Genomic DNA, 7,857 nt, shown 5'->3' with positions numbered 1-7,857 from the left:
ATTTGTTAGCTGAACAAGTTTACACCGCGTAGCAGAATCGATAGAGCGCTGTTGTCAGATGCGTCCTTTTTTTATTCTAAGTTCAAACCTGAGATGACTACTTCTCATCTTTCCCAGTTTAATAAAATAAGTAGCATTTAAAAACAAAAAACGTAGAGGTGGTGGTGGTGGTGCGGCAAGTTGAAAGAAGTGTAAGAGCGTCTAAAAAAAATGCCTTTGCTACAATTATTCTTGGCTCTTTGTGTTCTGAGTTCAAATTCCGCATAAGTCACTTTTGCCTTGGCGATCGGTTGGTATCACCTAACCGTCGATAAAATAAGTACAAGTCAAGCCCTGAGTCGATGCAATTGACTACACCCCCCCCCCTACAAAATTCCAAGCCTTGTGCCTATAATAGTAGTAGTATAGAGGTAAATGGTTGAAGTAGCTTAGTACCCAGTTGCACTATTTAGTTATGTTCTTTAACTATCTGATTTAAGATCAACTTTGTCTTTCATTCCATTGACGTTAATAAAATAAAACCAGTGATGTACTTAGTCACATCAGCCAACTATACTGATTCCCTAGAAATCTGTAGCCTTAAATCAAGACTAAATATTTATTAGCAATGGAAGCAGTATCAATACCAAAAGAAAATCTTTATATCCAACTCAATATAGATGTGTTAGAACATCAAATACTACATTATTAACCTTTGTGAGATCCTCTCATATAGGCGCTTGGGGTATAAAAGCACACATAGATTGTCGCAGACAAGAATCGTCTGTTAAGAGTACCAGAATTCCATATCACATGATATCAGTCTACTGGACATCCTCTGTGAGAGGCGTCCGGTCACCACATACCAGACAAATCTCACTGCTACAATATATAGAATATTAGCATTGATGTCACTAATAGACAGCAGGCTTATCAAAAATTAATTATTAGTGACGGAAGCAGTACATTTTTAGAATTGTGATACCACTCTTCACTCTCTGTTTAGTTTTGCATACAGTTGTCATCCATATAACATAGGGAGTCTGCAAGAGAACCGCTACTAGTCTACTCACAACCCTAGAAATATCAACCAAATTATTCTCTTATTTCACCCTACTGTCTTAAAAAATGGACAGACACATTAATGTAGAGTAAAATCTATTTGCTAACGTAAATTGGCAGTCTTGTGCATTGGTAGCCAGCTGGAAAAGATGTTTTCCTGGAGCTAAAAAAGGTAGTAATGTCGTCCAAGCCAGGACTGCCAATTTACGTTGGCAAATAGATTTTACTGTTACTACTTCTCACTCAGAGATTAAAAACTAAATGTTTTCCTCTTCACAAATTAGTGTAGTCCTAGATAAATTAATTATGCCTGATTCAAAGTTAAACAACAGCATGCAACATAGACTCACACTAATATGACAACTTAGTCTGTTGTAACAGTACAAATAGCAAAGACTAAAACATTCAAAATCTTTCTAGTGCTAGTCATCACAACCTCTTATGATTTTCAAGAGCATCTGCACATATAATACAAAAACATTGCCAAAACTATATCACAAAGATTAGACTGTCATCTTCAGAGCCAAATTATGCTTCAGTACTATTTACTTAAATGGGACAGTACTGACATCATATCTGTTACACATGCAAGCATATAGACCATATCCAAAGGAAACACATTTGGCTGATTGACAAAGGTACCGCCACTTAGCTCACAAATGCACCAGTTCTTCTGTTTGTTTCTTTTACAACTACCACTGGGTGCTGCTGTCTCATGACCTTTGACTAATTAATTTAGAGAGCTATTAACAATTTAATGCTTTCAGAGGTTTTCACTTATTTTCCTCATACCTCTAATCAAAAACCCCATTTTCATGTTAAAGCAGTTGTTTTTACAATTAGTGCTTTCTGACTCACAAAATAGAGTTACTGCCAATTATCCTGCTAGGAAACTGATACCAATAGAATAATAAGACACATGGATTCTGAAAGCTACAGATGTCTGAGTGAAATCAGTGAAATCTTGCAATTTTTCAAAATTAAGCACTTTTATGTCATTTTGGGACTTATTTAGAAAATTTATCATCATCATCCAGTGTTTTAAATCTGGGTTTTGTCCCCATTAACGGGGCTGGCCAGATCTACCTCAATGCCATAGCAACCGAGGTAGGCAGGTGTAGCCCACCCCAACCTTTGGGCTGGCTGGTGCCCATATTCCTTTGCTATCATGAAGGTTTTTTGGAGCTGGATTTTCTACAAAGAGCATGCCCTTGCTTACCCCCAACCTCAGTTACTAGACACGAGTGATCCCAACACCAAGGCCTCTACCATTATCAAACAACTAACTAGCTGGAAAAGTCAGTGTTTTTTATTCTGTCACCAGCCTGCAATGTATATCTCATCAAGATACTTGACTCTCAACTGCCCAGTCCACTTAGCTATGAGAAAGTGCCTTAAGGTGCAACAGTGCTATAAAATTGACAAGTATTTTTCTTTCTTTTTAATTCCTACTGCTCATGAGCTTAGGCCATGGTAGAAAAACTAATATGACCTTACCATCAACTCTATCATCACAATGAGCTTGTATGGACAGATTCATTTAATATTAACAACCTGTAAAGATCTCTATTGTCCAAACATGCTCCCATTGGATACTGCTAAATACGAAATCCTGTCATGTGTTGGTCTGACATCAGTTTGTTTGATATGAGATATTTTTCAGATATATTTTACATACTAGTTTTTGTCATTATTATATGTTTCTATTTGCTTTATGTTTCACACATTTTATTAATAAAATATTTTTGCTGTTAATTTCTTCATTAGGGCCATATTACTTGGGTAAATACAGCAGACAGTATATTGATGGAAGTAGTAATATAATCAGGTTTACATTAGGAAAACCAAAAATATGTCTATACTAGCTCTAATACAGTATTGATTTCTATATCACTTTATTTTCTTACCATGTTTACAGTAATAATGGTTTGTCAAATTGGCTATTCTTCTTCATTAAGGGACTATTATTGTATTTGATGGCATAAAAGGCACACAAGCATAATAGACACCCCAATTTCAGCAATGCATAGTCATAAAAATTATGCATATAGGAGGCCCAGGGGTGATTTTTCAACACTTTTTTTTTTTTTTTTTGAAAAAAAGTGCATCTTATATACTACTGAATATGATAATTGATATAATGAAAGATTGTTTTTCAGGTAACATTATTATTTTCCTATAATACTGTCTTTCTCGGCTTCCAAAAGTTCTTTCGACTTATCTGTGGTCGTCTTACTTCAATGTTTCCTATACACACACACACGCTTCAGTTATCAGTTATCTGACCTGAATCCCTTATTTATTGAACATGTCTAAAAGTACAGAGATGTACTTTTGTAATTCTCATCCATCTTCTTAGTTTATTATCTTCTTTCTCTTTCCTTAGATTCACTCAAATTTCTTAGCAACATCATTTAATGTTCCATATATATATAATATTTTCAATATGCACCTATATAACTTGCCACTTGTAAAGCTGTTTGAAGTATTGTCAAAATATAATGATAAGAATTAGATTTTTCTTTTTCAGTGAAATCTTGCAATTTTTCAAAATTAAGCACTTTTATGTCATTTTGGGACTTATTTAGAAAATTTATCATCATCATCCAGTGTTTTAAATCTGGGTTTTGTCCCCATTAACGGGGCTGGCCAGATCTACCTCAATGCCATAGCAACCGAGGTAGGCAGGTGTAGCCCACCCCAACCTTTGGGCTGGCTGGTGCCCATATTCCTTTGCTATCATGAAGGTTTTTTGGAGCTGGATTTTCTACAAAGAGCATGCCCTTGCTTACCCCCAACCTCAGTTACTAGACACGAGTGATCCCAACACCAAGGCCTCTACCATTATTTTTAAGAAATGTGGTGGGAAACTAACTCAGGAAGGCAGGGGCACTACTCCCTGAGACCTCTTTCGGTGCTCCCCTACCTAAATTTAGAAAATTTATAGTTTTAGAAATATTTCTTTTCTTTTTCATAAAAATTTAGCTCAAGGTTGTTTTAAATATAATTCAAGCATAATTGTATCACTAAGAAGCTTACTCTCCAACTTCATGGTTTCCGGTTCAGTGCCACATGCAGTACCTTGAGCATGTGTCTTCTATTATAGCCCTGGGCTAAGTAATGCCTTCTCAATGAATTTAGTGAAGCGAGATTGTGTAGACAGCTGATGTGTGTGTTTGTGTTTGCCCCACCGCCACCACTTACCAGGTGTTCTCATTTGTCTATGCTCCCATAACTTAGCAGTTCAACAAAAGAAACTGACAATAAAATAACAGACTTAAAAAATAAATTCTGAGGTCAATATGTTTGACTAAACCCTTTGTGACAGTGTCTGGCATGGCCATAGTCCAATGATTGAAACAAGTAAAAGTAAAAGAAAAAATTGTGTGTGTGTATACAAACGTACATATATACAGACATGACAGAAGTAGACACCCTTATAATCATTAAAATTTATTTAAATCTGAAATTATACATTCAAATTACTTATTAATTTTTTTAATGTGAATATTTAATATTTAGTAGACATGCCTTTAGCATTTTTCAATGCAAGGACCCTATCAGGCATGTTACTGATCAGATGACAAATATTCTCTTGTGGAATTTCTTGTCAAGTTTCATGCAGTAATCTCAAAAGATCTGGCTTTGAAGATGTTTTCTTGTTCTTTTTATGAATTGTCCTGTTCAGTAGGGTTCATATCTGGTGACTGGCTTGGCCATGGAAGCTTTTTAATGCCATTTTCATCCAACCAATCTTTGGTCATTTTAGCCATATGACAAGCAGTCTTATCTTTCATAAATAAAGAGCCTTCTTTAATCATTTCACCACTGGAGATTGGAAGGAGTCCTTTCTGTAATATGGACACATATTTATCTGAGTTTGTTTCCCTCACACTTCACCAGGTCTAATCAACCATTGCTCCAAATTGCTCCCCAAATCATCACAAAATAGCTACCATGTTTCATTGTTGGCTACAATCTTTTCACATCAAATTCTTGATCACAGAGTCTCCAAACCCACACTCGACCACTGTCAGGAAATACAGCAATTCTGGGCTCATCAGAGAATATGACAGTGTCCCAAAATGCTCACTAGCCAATCTCTTCTCTGCTTGATGTTGGCTGGTCAAAGAAGTGGCTTCCTTCTTGCTACTCTGCTATAGTAACCAAGTTTGTGGTGATACCTGACAGCTGTTCTGGGACTGACATCAACTTGTTCTATACCAGGGGCCTTGCAACAAGGATTATCCTTCACACTTCTCTTAACAAAGAGAAGGGTCCTATCAGAGGGCCCTGGTTGATCTGGATGAGGTGATGTGGACTTCTTCCCCCTCTTTGGTGAATTGCACAATCACTCTATTGACTTGTAGAAAGTAGAATCCCCAAGGTTTTCTGCAATTTTACGCTGACTGTGTCCACCTTGAGAATGACCCACAATGCGGCCTCTTTGAAATGCAAACAGTTCCAAGGCTTCTTTTGTGCACGACATGATTAAACAGTCACATATAGGTCCTAAAACACAAAAATGTTAATTAATAAAAAACAATGTTTTATGGAGTGTCTATTTACTTCTGTCATTTCCTGTGCATATATACGTATGGATATGAAAAGTGAAGAATCATTGTTATAATCTGACGTCATGTCTAACATCAACTAATATATACTCGTCATTGTTTCCCTTATCCACTTTCAATAGCTATTACCAAGTAATATATTTCCTGTGAGTATTTCCTGGTTCTCTTTCCTGGTCATTCCAATTTACTTACACATTATATCATTCCTATTTCTTAAATGTTTATGGAAAAACATTGTGTTTTTGTGTATATAGATCTATATACTTGAGCTACTGCTGAATCTCAAGTCAACTCTAATCAAGCACATCTGTAAATAAAGGCATTCTTGTCAGGATCTCTTCTCTTTTCGGACATGGTGGGTCTAAGACTACATTATCCAATGTGTCTTTCTATTTAGGCAGTAGGATTTAATTTGAGTGAGATTTAGCTGCTTTTCCTAGCAGGTTAAGTAACCACAAAGGGTTCTCTCATTGGCTCAATATGTAAGTTTGTGTATGTGTCTTTACTATTCTCAGTCATTGGGCTGTGGCTATTCTGAGGCACCACCTTCAAGAGTGGTGTTAAGTATATCAACCCCAGTAGTTGTTTTAGGGACTTCAGAAGGACAAAAGCACCAATTGAATGTACACAGGATTTGGATTCAGGTGGGAAAGGGATCATCATCATAATTTAATGTCTGTTTTCCACGCTGGCATGGGTTGGAGGGTTCAACAGGGGCTGGTCAGCTGAATAGCTGCCCAGGCTCCATATCTGCTTTGGCATGGCTGGATGCCCTTCCTAACACCAACCACTTTACATACAGAGTGTACTGGGTGCATTTACACATCACTGCCACCAGTGCTTTTACATGGCACTAATACAGGTGCTTTTTACCTGACACTGGCGCCTATGAGCTCACAAGATTGGGAATACTCAGCTGTTGAGGGATTCAGGACATAACCAAATACCTCAAGCTATTTTGTCTAGTGTCTCATCATCTACCCATTGTGTGCATGTGTGCACACGCATGCACATGTGCATATAAGCATGTCTCTGATGTTAAAAATTTCACATTGCAACCTATGGTTCCATGTTTGATCCCACTCTGCAACATATTGGGCAAGCATTGTCTGTTGTAGCTTAATGTTGGGCATTGTCTTGTGAGAAGAATATGGTAGACAAAAATAGTGCAGAAGTTTGCCACGTGTGTGTGTGTGTGTGTGATGCATATATGTGTCTGTGTGTACATGTGCACATAAGTTTGACATTTATTTTCAAGGTGGGACCCCAGCATGGATGCAGTCCAATGGGTGAAGCAAAAGATAAAAGACACACTTGTACAACATGCCCATTGTAAACTTGTGGATGCACTCCAATGAGTGAAACAAAAGATAAAAGATATATACGCAGCACACTTGTACAACATGCCCATTGTAAACTTGTGGATGCACAAGAAGTGTAGTGGGATCACAGTCATATGTTGTAGACTCACAGGGCCAGTTAGCAATAAGAGAAGTACACATGGAATAGGTTTCTTTTCATAACCCAAAAATGTCTCTAGAAGTAATTGATAACTTTGTTACCTCAATGATCTTATTAGCTATAGTGGAAAGTATTCTGAAAGCATAGTTGTAAGAGTAAGGTGTTCAGGGAGTTTATTCTTTCAGCTGTCAACAAAGCGCTTCTGTCTCAGAGTGAAATAAGATTGTATGATCTTTGTACACTAACTGTGATGTTGCACGGTAGTAGGACATGGCCCCTGAATGCAGAGGATTTGTGAAAGCTGGAAAGAAGTGAAGCAAGTATGCTTTGATAGACGTGTAACATTAGTGTGTATGAATGACAAAGCACAATGAGCTGGAAAGAAAACTGAAGATAAGAGGAATCAGATGTAGAGTGCAATGGAGAAGAGATGCAGAACGTTGGTTGTACAAAGAAGTCCTAAGCATTCCATATGGAAGGAACATGTGGGAGAGGGAGAGTATTTATTTGAGGAAATCACAGGAGGAAATGATTAAGTCGGGTCACAAGAGTCTGAGTCTCATGACAGCAATGACAAAGGGCTGTGACAAGAAATGAACTGTCGTACTGAAGAATACTCACCCAGCACATGAATTTATGAGAAACAGACACACAAAAAAAAAATGACAATAGTAATTAATAGAGGTTGTAAGTCTATATTTGGGTCTCTCTCACCCATTATGTTCATGTTGAATCTCCCTGTCAATTAACCATCCTGTTACTGTCTACTGCTACCTCTCTC

General features: G+C 37.3%; 1 protein-coding gene across 3 annotated transcripts in view; it reads left to right on the top strand.

The window, feature by feature from the left end:
- Window positions 1-7,857, top strand: part of LOC106875794 (uncharacterized) — a 182,325-nt gene that overhangs the window by 120,452 nt on the left and 54,016 nt on the right. The gene's annotated exons all lie outside the window — the stretch shown is intronic.

Source organism: Octopus bimaculoides, chromosome 5 (genome assembly GCF_046866305.1).
Source record: "Octopus bimaculoides isolate indiv1 chromosome 5, ASM4686630v1, whole genome shotgun sequence".
Lineage (NCBI taxonomy): Eukaryota > Metazoa > Mollusca > Cephalopoda > Octopoda > Octopodidae > Octopus > Octopus bimaculoides.
This window is presented reverse-complemented; position numbering and strand designations above follow the sequence as displayed.